Below are 7,794 nucleotides of genomic sequence, written 5' to 3' on the forward strand. Positions count from 1 at the left end.
AAGGGAAACACACGCCCCTCTATGAGCGGTCCTCACCCATCAACCCGGCCCAGAGTGGCAGCCCCAACCACGTGGATTCCGCCTACTTCCCTGGCTCTTCTACATCATCATCTTCCGACAACGACGAGGGCAGTGGAGGGGCAACAAAGTGAGTGGTGGCAGGTTGCTGGGTCCTTCCTGGCAGGTAGTGACCTGGGGAAGCTGCCTTCTGGTCTGCCGGCCCCACAGGTGTTTTGCTTAAAGATGTAGTTTGCTGCAGGTAGGTGATGGTCAATCTGTTCTCAGACGGGGGCTCCTTGGACAGAGAAGAAAGAGGAAGAGTAGGTATGTTCTTTGACGTTTCCACGATTTAAAATCTGCACCATCCGAGCCCCATGACCTGGAGCTTCAGGAAACTTTTCTGGGGAGGAATTTGACAAGAACTGGTTTGTGTGATGACCAAAACATGGGGGCATTTGTCCCATGTGGTGCCACTCACACACACCACAGCAACCCCCTGCCGCCCCCCAAAAGTGTTAATCTCCCGGCTTCTGGATCAAGGGAACTCTCAATTTCCTCTCCTTCTCCTAAACTCTGCAGCTCACAGGACACTTTTGAAATAACACTGTTTGCCCAGGCAAAACCCTGGAAAGCTGCCTAGACCCAGGCTGGGATTGTTTCTTTAGAGGAGTATTCTGAACACTGTGTGTCCCTGAGTAAATGTCCCTGAGTAGTCACAAATACATAGTTGGTTAAAATCTGATCAAAGAAGCTGAGCGTAGTGGCTCATGCCTGTAATCCCAGCACTCTGGGAGGCAGAGGAGGGCAGATCACTTGAGGTCAAGAGTTCAAGACCAGCTTGGCCAACATGGTGAAACCCTGTTTCTACTGAAAACATAAAAACTAGCCAGACATGGTGGCATGCACCTGTCGTCCCAGCTACTCTGTAGGCAGAGGCAGGAGAATCACTTAAACCCAGGAGGCAGAGGCTGCAGTGAGCCAAGATCGTGCCACTGCACTCAGGCCTAGGTGACATAGCGAGCCTCCACCTCTAAAATAAAAAATAAAAATCTGATCAAGAAAATTTTAAATTTGTACTCCTCCCCTCCCTTTAAACTGTCTTATATTTTTAAAAAAGAAAGAAAGAGAAATGTCTTTCTTTTAAGTCAGTGTCCACTTTTCCTTAGTGTGAACTCTACTTACAGAGTGGATAACCAGGGCTGGTTGATGTTACATCTGCTTCTGATGTAAGAAGTCTAAGAGATGTAGTTGTCAGTTTCTGTGCAAGTTCTTACCTGGTGTGTCACCTGAAGCAGGTGATCTTTCCTCTCTGTCCCTTGTCCATCTGTAAAATGGGAATGGATATCTGTTGACCCAGGGCAGAGGTTACTGAAGGGCTCACTGCCACCCAAGGATGCACACCCTGTTTATGGTAGAGACATATAACATTAATAAATGTTTATTCACTGTATGTGCAGAGAAGTATAAAATTAATAAATGTTTATTTGCTGTATGTGCAATGCTAAGACTCTAAAATGAAGAGTTGCAATTGAATATTCAAAGTTTTACATTGATTTCTAGCAAGATAATATATTGAGTACCCATTGAATAAGACTCTGGGTTGGGGCCCCCAAATTTGCATTTTAAATAAGCATCTCAGTCAGTCTTTAGCACACTGCAGTTTGAGAACTACTAGATGGTCTTAGCAGCCCTCACATGCTGGAATTCTAAGGTGTGTGCATTTTGTTGTAAAATGTGACTCATGTTAGCAAGATTGAAGTGTCTGTACAATACGGTTTTCATCTTAGTAAGAAATGTTCTTTCTGAACTGTGAAACATAGGTAAGAAGTAAGACAAAAAGCAAAAGAAGTCAGTTTTATGAGTCCAGCAGTTCAGTGCTAGTGATGGAGATGTGGAAACCTGGTCGAGGTGCTGACTTGGGGACATGGGTGGTGACCAGGACACGTCTCAGTTGAGGTGCTTGTTCCTCCGGCAGGGAGGGATTGAGAAGAATGCGAGTTGCCCATCTAATTTGGCAAGTTGTCTGTATTAGTCTCTTCTCATGCTGCTAATAAAGACATACCCAAGACTGGGTAACATATAAGGAAAGAGGTTTAATTGACTGAGTGTGTTCCACATCACTGGAAAGGCCTCACAATCATGGTGGAAGGCAAAGGAGGAGCAAAGTCATGTCTTGCATGGCAGCAAGAACCATCAGATCTTGTGAGACTTACTATCACAAGAACAGCACAGGAAAGACATTCAATGACCTCCCACTAGATCCCTACCATGACACATGGGAATTATGGGAGCTACAATTCAAGATGAGATTTGCATGGGGACATAGCCAAACCACATCATTGTCTTTGTTAGGATGAGCTGAACTTGGAGCGAGTAGGACTGCCTGAGCATGTCCTGTCTTTTCTGTGTATGAATCTCCTACCTGTCTCTAAAGGTTCTGGTCAGGTTTTTGGAGCTCTGGGCATGTGGCCTCCCTCTGACCTCTTGCATTATCGTCTTTATCCCCGATACAGCATCTTTACTGTTTTCTGGAGGTGCATCTTGTTTCTGCCACTGGAATTTGACCTGCTCATAGTCTTGTGTTTTGCCATCCTTGTGGTTTGAAGTGTCATGAAGAATGCAGGGTACAGCCTATAATCAAAAGATTGGATTCAAGCTGTGTGACTTAGCAGAAACTTGATTTCCTTGAATCTGCTTTCACTTTTATTATAATAAAGAAGAGACACACATGGTAGACTTGAGATGAACGAAGGCAGAGGAGATACGGGTGCTTGTTCCTGAAAGCTTTGGGGTCAGAAACTAGCATTTAACTTGGGGTCAAACCCTTGATCACAGGAATCCTTTGCTTCTGCAGACGCAGGAGTGTGACTTGAATTTATGTGTCCACATGTGCCAAGTAGGAACAGTGTTCATGATTTCCTGCGAGTGTTCTAGAGGGTTAAATGCATTGTATGTAGTAGAGCAGAAGCCCAAGAATAGAAACCTCTGCAAGAACCAGTGTGGGTGCAAGGAAACCTACACTGTAATTGATAGATTGCTGGAGGCTCAACGTGGACAAATCTGAGAGTTGAAGACTCCAGATGGCCTGGTCTTGGGGGTTGCACATGGTTTTGTGCATTTTACCTGCTAGATCTCTACCGAGTTCTCACAGTAAATATTGGAGAAAAATCCCTTGTGCCTCCGGCATGGGGAAGGAAAAGATAATTATTTAAAAATGTGACAGAATGCTTTTTTTTCTTTTTTTGAGACAGAGTCTTGCTCCATCACCCAGGCTGGAGTACAGTGACGTGATCTTGGCTCACTGCAGCCTCCACCTCCTGGGTTCAAACAGTTCTCCTGCCTCAGTCTCCTGAGTAGCTGGGATTACAGGCATGCACCACCATGCCCAGCCAGAACATGCTGTTCTTAACAAGGCCTCCTCTCAGGAGAAACTACCTAACCACAGCCTAACCTACTGTGTTTCACCAGAGCCTAATTAATCTAGAGGAAAGGAAACACCCAACTCCAGCTCCCCGTAGCCATCCTGTCCCAGCTAAGCAGGCCGGGGAATGAGAATCTCATGTGAAGATTACAGCCCAGAGACTCATAAGACTGAGAACTAATGATTGGACTATAGAACCTGTGCCCACCCCTCCGCCCCCGGAAAAGAGAAAAACCAAAATCATATAAAGTGCTCAACTGAAACAAGAGAAAGAAGAACAAGAATAGAAGACATGAAGAAAGAATGGAACATGGCAACAAATATAGTAAGTAGCTCTTAATCCACATATATCAATAATTAAACATCAGTGGTGTAGATACGCAAATTAAAAGAAAGAGGCGGCCAGGCACGGTGGCTTACGCCTGTAATCCCAGCACTTTGGGAGGCCGAGGTGGGCAGATCATGAGGTCAGGATATCGAGACCATCCTGGCCAACATGGTGAAACCCTGTTTCTACTAAAATACAAAAAATTAGTTGGGTGTGGTGGCACACGTCTGTAGTCCCAGCTACTCAGGAGGCTGAGGCAGGGGAATCGCTTGAATCCGGGAGACAGAGGTTGCAGTGAGCCGAGATCGTGCCACTGCACTCCAGCCTGGCAAAAGAGGCTATTTGTGCCTACAAGAAATCCAGCTTACATATGAAGATGCATTATTTTTTTCTGTTAACAAATGGTAAAACTACTGTGATGTGTGAATTACTGAGGTTTATTGTGGGATGAACATGGGAACTCTATTTGAGCCACTACGTGAATCGGAGATGTGGTGAATGGTTCCGGGTAGATGGTGTAAGTCACAGAATGTTCTAGTAGCTGGGGAAACACACCATGGCCACTAAACATTATGCATTTACTTTCTCTGTTGTGCAATTGCGAAGTTCCTATTGTTGGCCGAATTTTAAATAGAATATTTGTAAATAAATAGTGAGACAAGTTATTCTAATTTTTATAGTCTTTTCCAAGTGTCAAGGCTTTTTAAAATTAAAGTCGAAGTCATGGTAATTTTTCAAGGAAATGTTTTTGTAGGTCTCCCAAATGGACAGTGTGTTATAATAGAAATGTTTAAATTATGTATTTAGAACAGACTTTGTCGGTCAACAGAGTTTCTTTCAGGGATAAGCTTTTCTCTGTGCTTCTTTCCCTCAACGCCTTCTTTGTCTGTATTTTTTAATGGTTGGTATGTTTTCCCCGCTTCATTTGTTTTTGCTGTCATAAAGCCTCATAACCATTTCTGCAGTGGTTTCTTTTAGTTGCTGTGTGATTAGAATGCAGTAGTATTTTTATTTGAACATTTTCATACCTTAGGTTGAGATATTCTCAGTTTCTAGTACATTATCCTTTGCATTTATTGTTGTGATTATTCTCTTTGAAGTAACAGCAGAACTTTCAACATCTGTTTTCTTACACTGCGTGTCTGAATTCTGGGAAGACTGCAGGAGTAGGTGAGAAGGCCTTTTCAGTTTGTCTGGTCATGTTAGTAAATACTGTCTTATGTTAGTAAATCACATAGTTACTAAATTCCTTAAGATTACATGATCTGAAGGAATGGTGTAGTGTCTAGCTGTGCCTCCAAGAACAGCTGATACACAGGTTGGCAGCATCAGAAAAAGTGGCTTTTGCTGAAGTTTATATTTTCCTACAACGTACTTTTTTATGGTCTTTGGAATTATTAATAAAATGTGATGCTGATTGTCTCTGTGGAGTCTTGGAAGAATAGAGTTTGCCACAGTATCACTTAGTAATTGTGGGCATTCATTAAAAAGAGCCTGAGCCAATAGCAAAAAGAATGCTAATGTGCCCTTGTAAATGGGTTAGTAAGCATTTCTTTTATTGCATATGATACTGGGAGTGAATGGTATTTTTTCCACACCCATGGGTGTTAGTTATACATATAACCTATGTTTCATGAATGTTTATATGTTATATGTAACTATTTTAAAGTAGTTTGTGATATTACCTAGCATAGAAAGTAGTTAAATAGTATAATTCTAACTCTAAAATTTGAAAGTGCAACACAAGATATTTTATATTTTCTATGAAATATGCCTTTCGCAATTCACTGACCTTTAAGAAAAAGTAGTTGGCGAACAACTAACTCATGGTATCAGAATAATAAACTTTTTTTATTCCAAAATAGCAAAATTTATTCAAGTAATAGCATAAAATTTGAAATCATGATTAGTGGTAAGACAATGTCTGAGAATATGGTATTTCTGGATTTTCAGTTATTCTTTACATTGTATTTGATTCTTTTTTTTCCTTGGTGAACTAATTTCAGAATTGGAATAAACTGAATGCTGCTATTTATATTAGCTGCTGTAAAGTTTTATTATAGAATGTATCTTATACATTATATTAGCAAAATGGATGATGAAGAGGACTGAAATTTCACTATCCTGTGCTGAAATCAGACAGTGAAGGTAAAGTAGAGGAAATTTGGGGATTTTTTTTTTCAGACAGAGTCTCACTCACCCAGGCTGGAGTGCAGTGGTACAATCTCAGTTCACTGCAACCTCTGCCTCCAGGTTCAAGCAATTCTCCTGCCTCAGCCTCCCAAGTAGCTGGGATTACAGGCACCCACCACCACACCCAGCTACGTGTGTGTGTGTGTGTGTGTGTGTGTGTGTGTGTGTGTGTTTAGTAGAGACAGGGTTTCACCATGTTGGCCAGGCTGGTTTTGAACTCCTGACCTCAAGTGGTCTGCCCGCCTTGGCCTCCCAAAGTGCTGGGTTTATAGTCATGAGCCATGGTGCCCAGCCCCAGGAATATTTAATTGTTGTAGTTTGTAGTTGACCGTCATACAGTTTGTAAAATGATAGAGCTTGTCATCAGCATCTAGCCAGTGATCTAACTAGGATGGGTGAATAAAAAGGTACCTGAGCTTCACCATCTGTGTTGTTTCCTTGTTTGGTGGGTGATGCTCTTATCAATACATTTAAATCAATGATTTAAAAGAATAGGTTTTAGGTTTTTGAACTAATTTAAGTATGCCAAAAGTCTGTGATTAGCCATTTTAGAACCTGTTGGAAGCAGATGCTCAGTGCTGCAAAGAAAAATCAGCACTGAGACAAAGGATCTTTCAGCAACACCATTTTTACTTCCTGAACTGCAGGAAGGTTACCCTTGCTAGCCATTTTGCCACGAGAATAAAACGAACAAAGGAGAGCAGACATATTTATTCCTTAGCATTTGGGGTCATCCTTACTGCTGTGTCTGATCTCTGCTGGCTGGAGCCAAATCTCACAATTTAAACTAAAACTCAATTGGTGAATAATGTAAAACTTTTTTAAACAGGTAAAAGCAATGAAGAGCTGGGACATGCCTGTGAGCACGTCCAGCACAGATATTTTGGTTAAAGTACAGGACCTAGAATGTACTACATGCCTGTAAGCATGGCATGTTTAACAGCTACATATGATTGGGCTTAACGAAGAGTTATTAGCACGCTTATTTTTTAACAAGAAAGGAAACTTTAAACAGGAACTTTTTTACTTCCCACATAACCTTCTGCAAGTAGGACGTTTCTAGGCCAGGTGCGGTGGCTCACATTTGTCCAAACAATTTGGGAGGCCAAGGTAGGCAGATTGCTTGAGGCCAGGAGTTTGAGACCAGCCTGGGCATCATAGCGAGGACCTGTGTCTACAAAAAGTAAAGTAGGCCCAGAGTGATGCTGTCAGCTTGTAGTCAGCTATTCAGGAGGCTGAAGTGGGAGGATAGCTTGAGCCAGGGAGGTTGAAGCTTCAGGAAGCTGTCATCCTGCTAACTATACTCCAGCCTGGGCAACAGAGGGAAACCCCATCTCTATTTAGAACAAACAAACAAACAAAACAAAACAAAAAAAAATCTAATGTGATTTAATGTCTTTGTGTTGATTTGACTTAAGAAGACTGAACATTCCATCATATTCCTTTCCTTAAAGGCTACCTACAAGACTAACGAGTGATTTGACCAGATAGTTGAATCAATGTTATGATAAAAAGAACCCTTTACTAAATTCTTGATAATGTTCTGAAGTTTTCCAAAAATGTAATCTAAATAGATCTTTATTTTTCAGACTATTTGAATATTTTTGAGATTTAGTTTTTAGTAACATCTAGCATCCTAGGAAAATATAAACACTGTATGACAGCTCATATACTTTCTGCTTTTCACTCAAATTTCGGGGTGCTATATTTCTCCCCTTCAATTTTAATTTTAATAGCAGCCATAAACACTTTGCTTCAGAATTATGGTAAATCATGACACAAAAGAAGTCTCAAGAACATTTTTTTCATTTTACTATAACTAGCTTGCGACCACATCTACAATATCTTGCTA

General features: G+C 41.4%; 1 long non-coding RNA gene across 1 annotated transcript; it reads left to right on the forward strand.

Moving 5' to 3' along the window:
• Positions 1-59: 59 nt before the first annotated feature.
• On the forward strand, positions 60-5,784 carry LOC135268682 (uncharacterized). Its single transcript, XR_010337015.1, has 2 exons — positions 60-148; positions 3,252-5,784. It is a non-coding gene; the product is annotated as an uncharacterized LOC135268682 (long non-coding RNA).
• Positions 5,785-7,794: the final 2,010 nt, after the last annotated feature.

Source organism: Aotus nancymaae, unplaced genomic scaffold (assembly GCF_030222135.1).
Source record: "Aotus nancymaae isolate 86718 unplaced genomic scaffold, 86718_ANA_hifiasm-v0.15.2.pri h1tg000041l, whole genome shotgun sequence".
NCBI lineage: Eukaryota > Metazoa > Chordata > Mammalia > Primates > Aotidae > Aotus > Aotus nancymaae.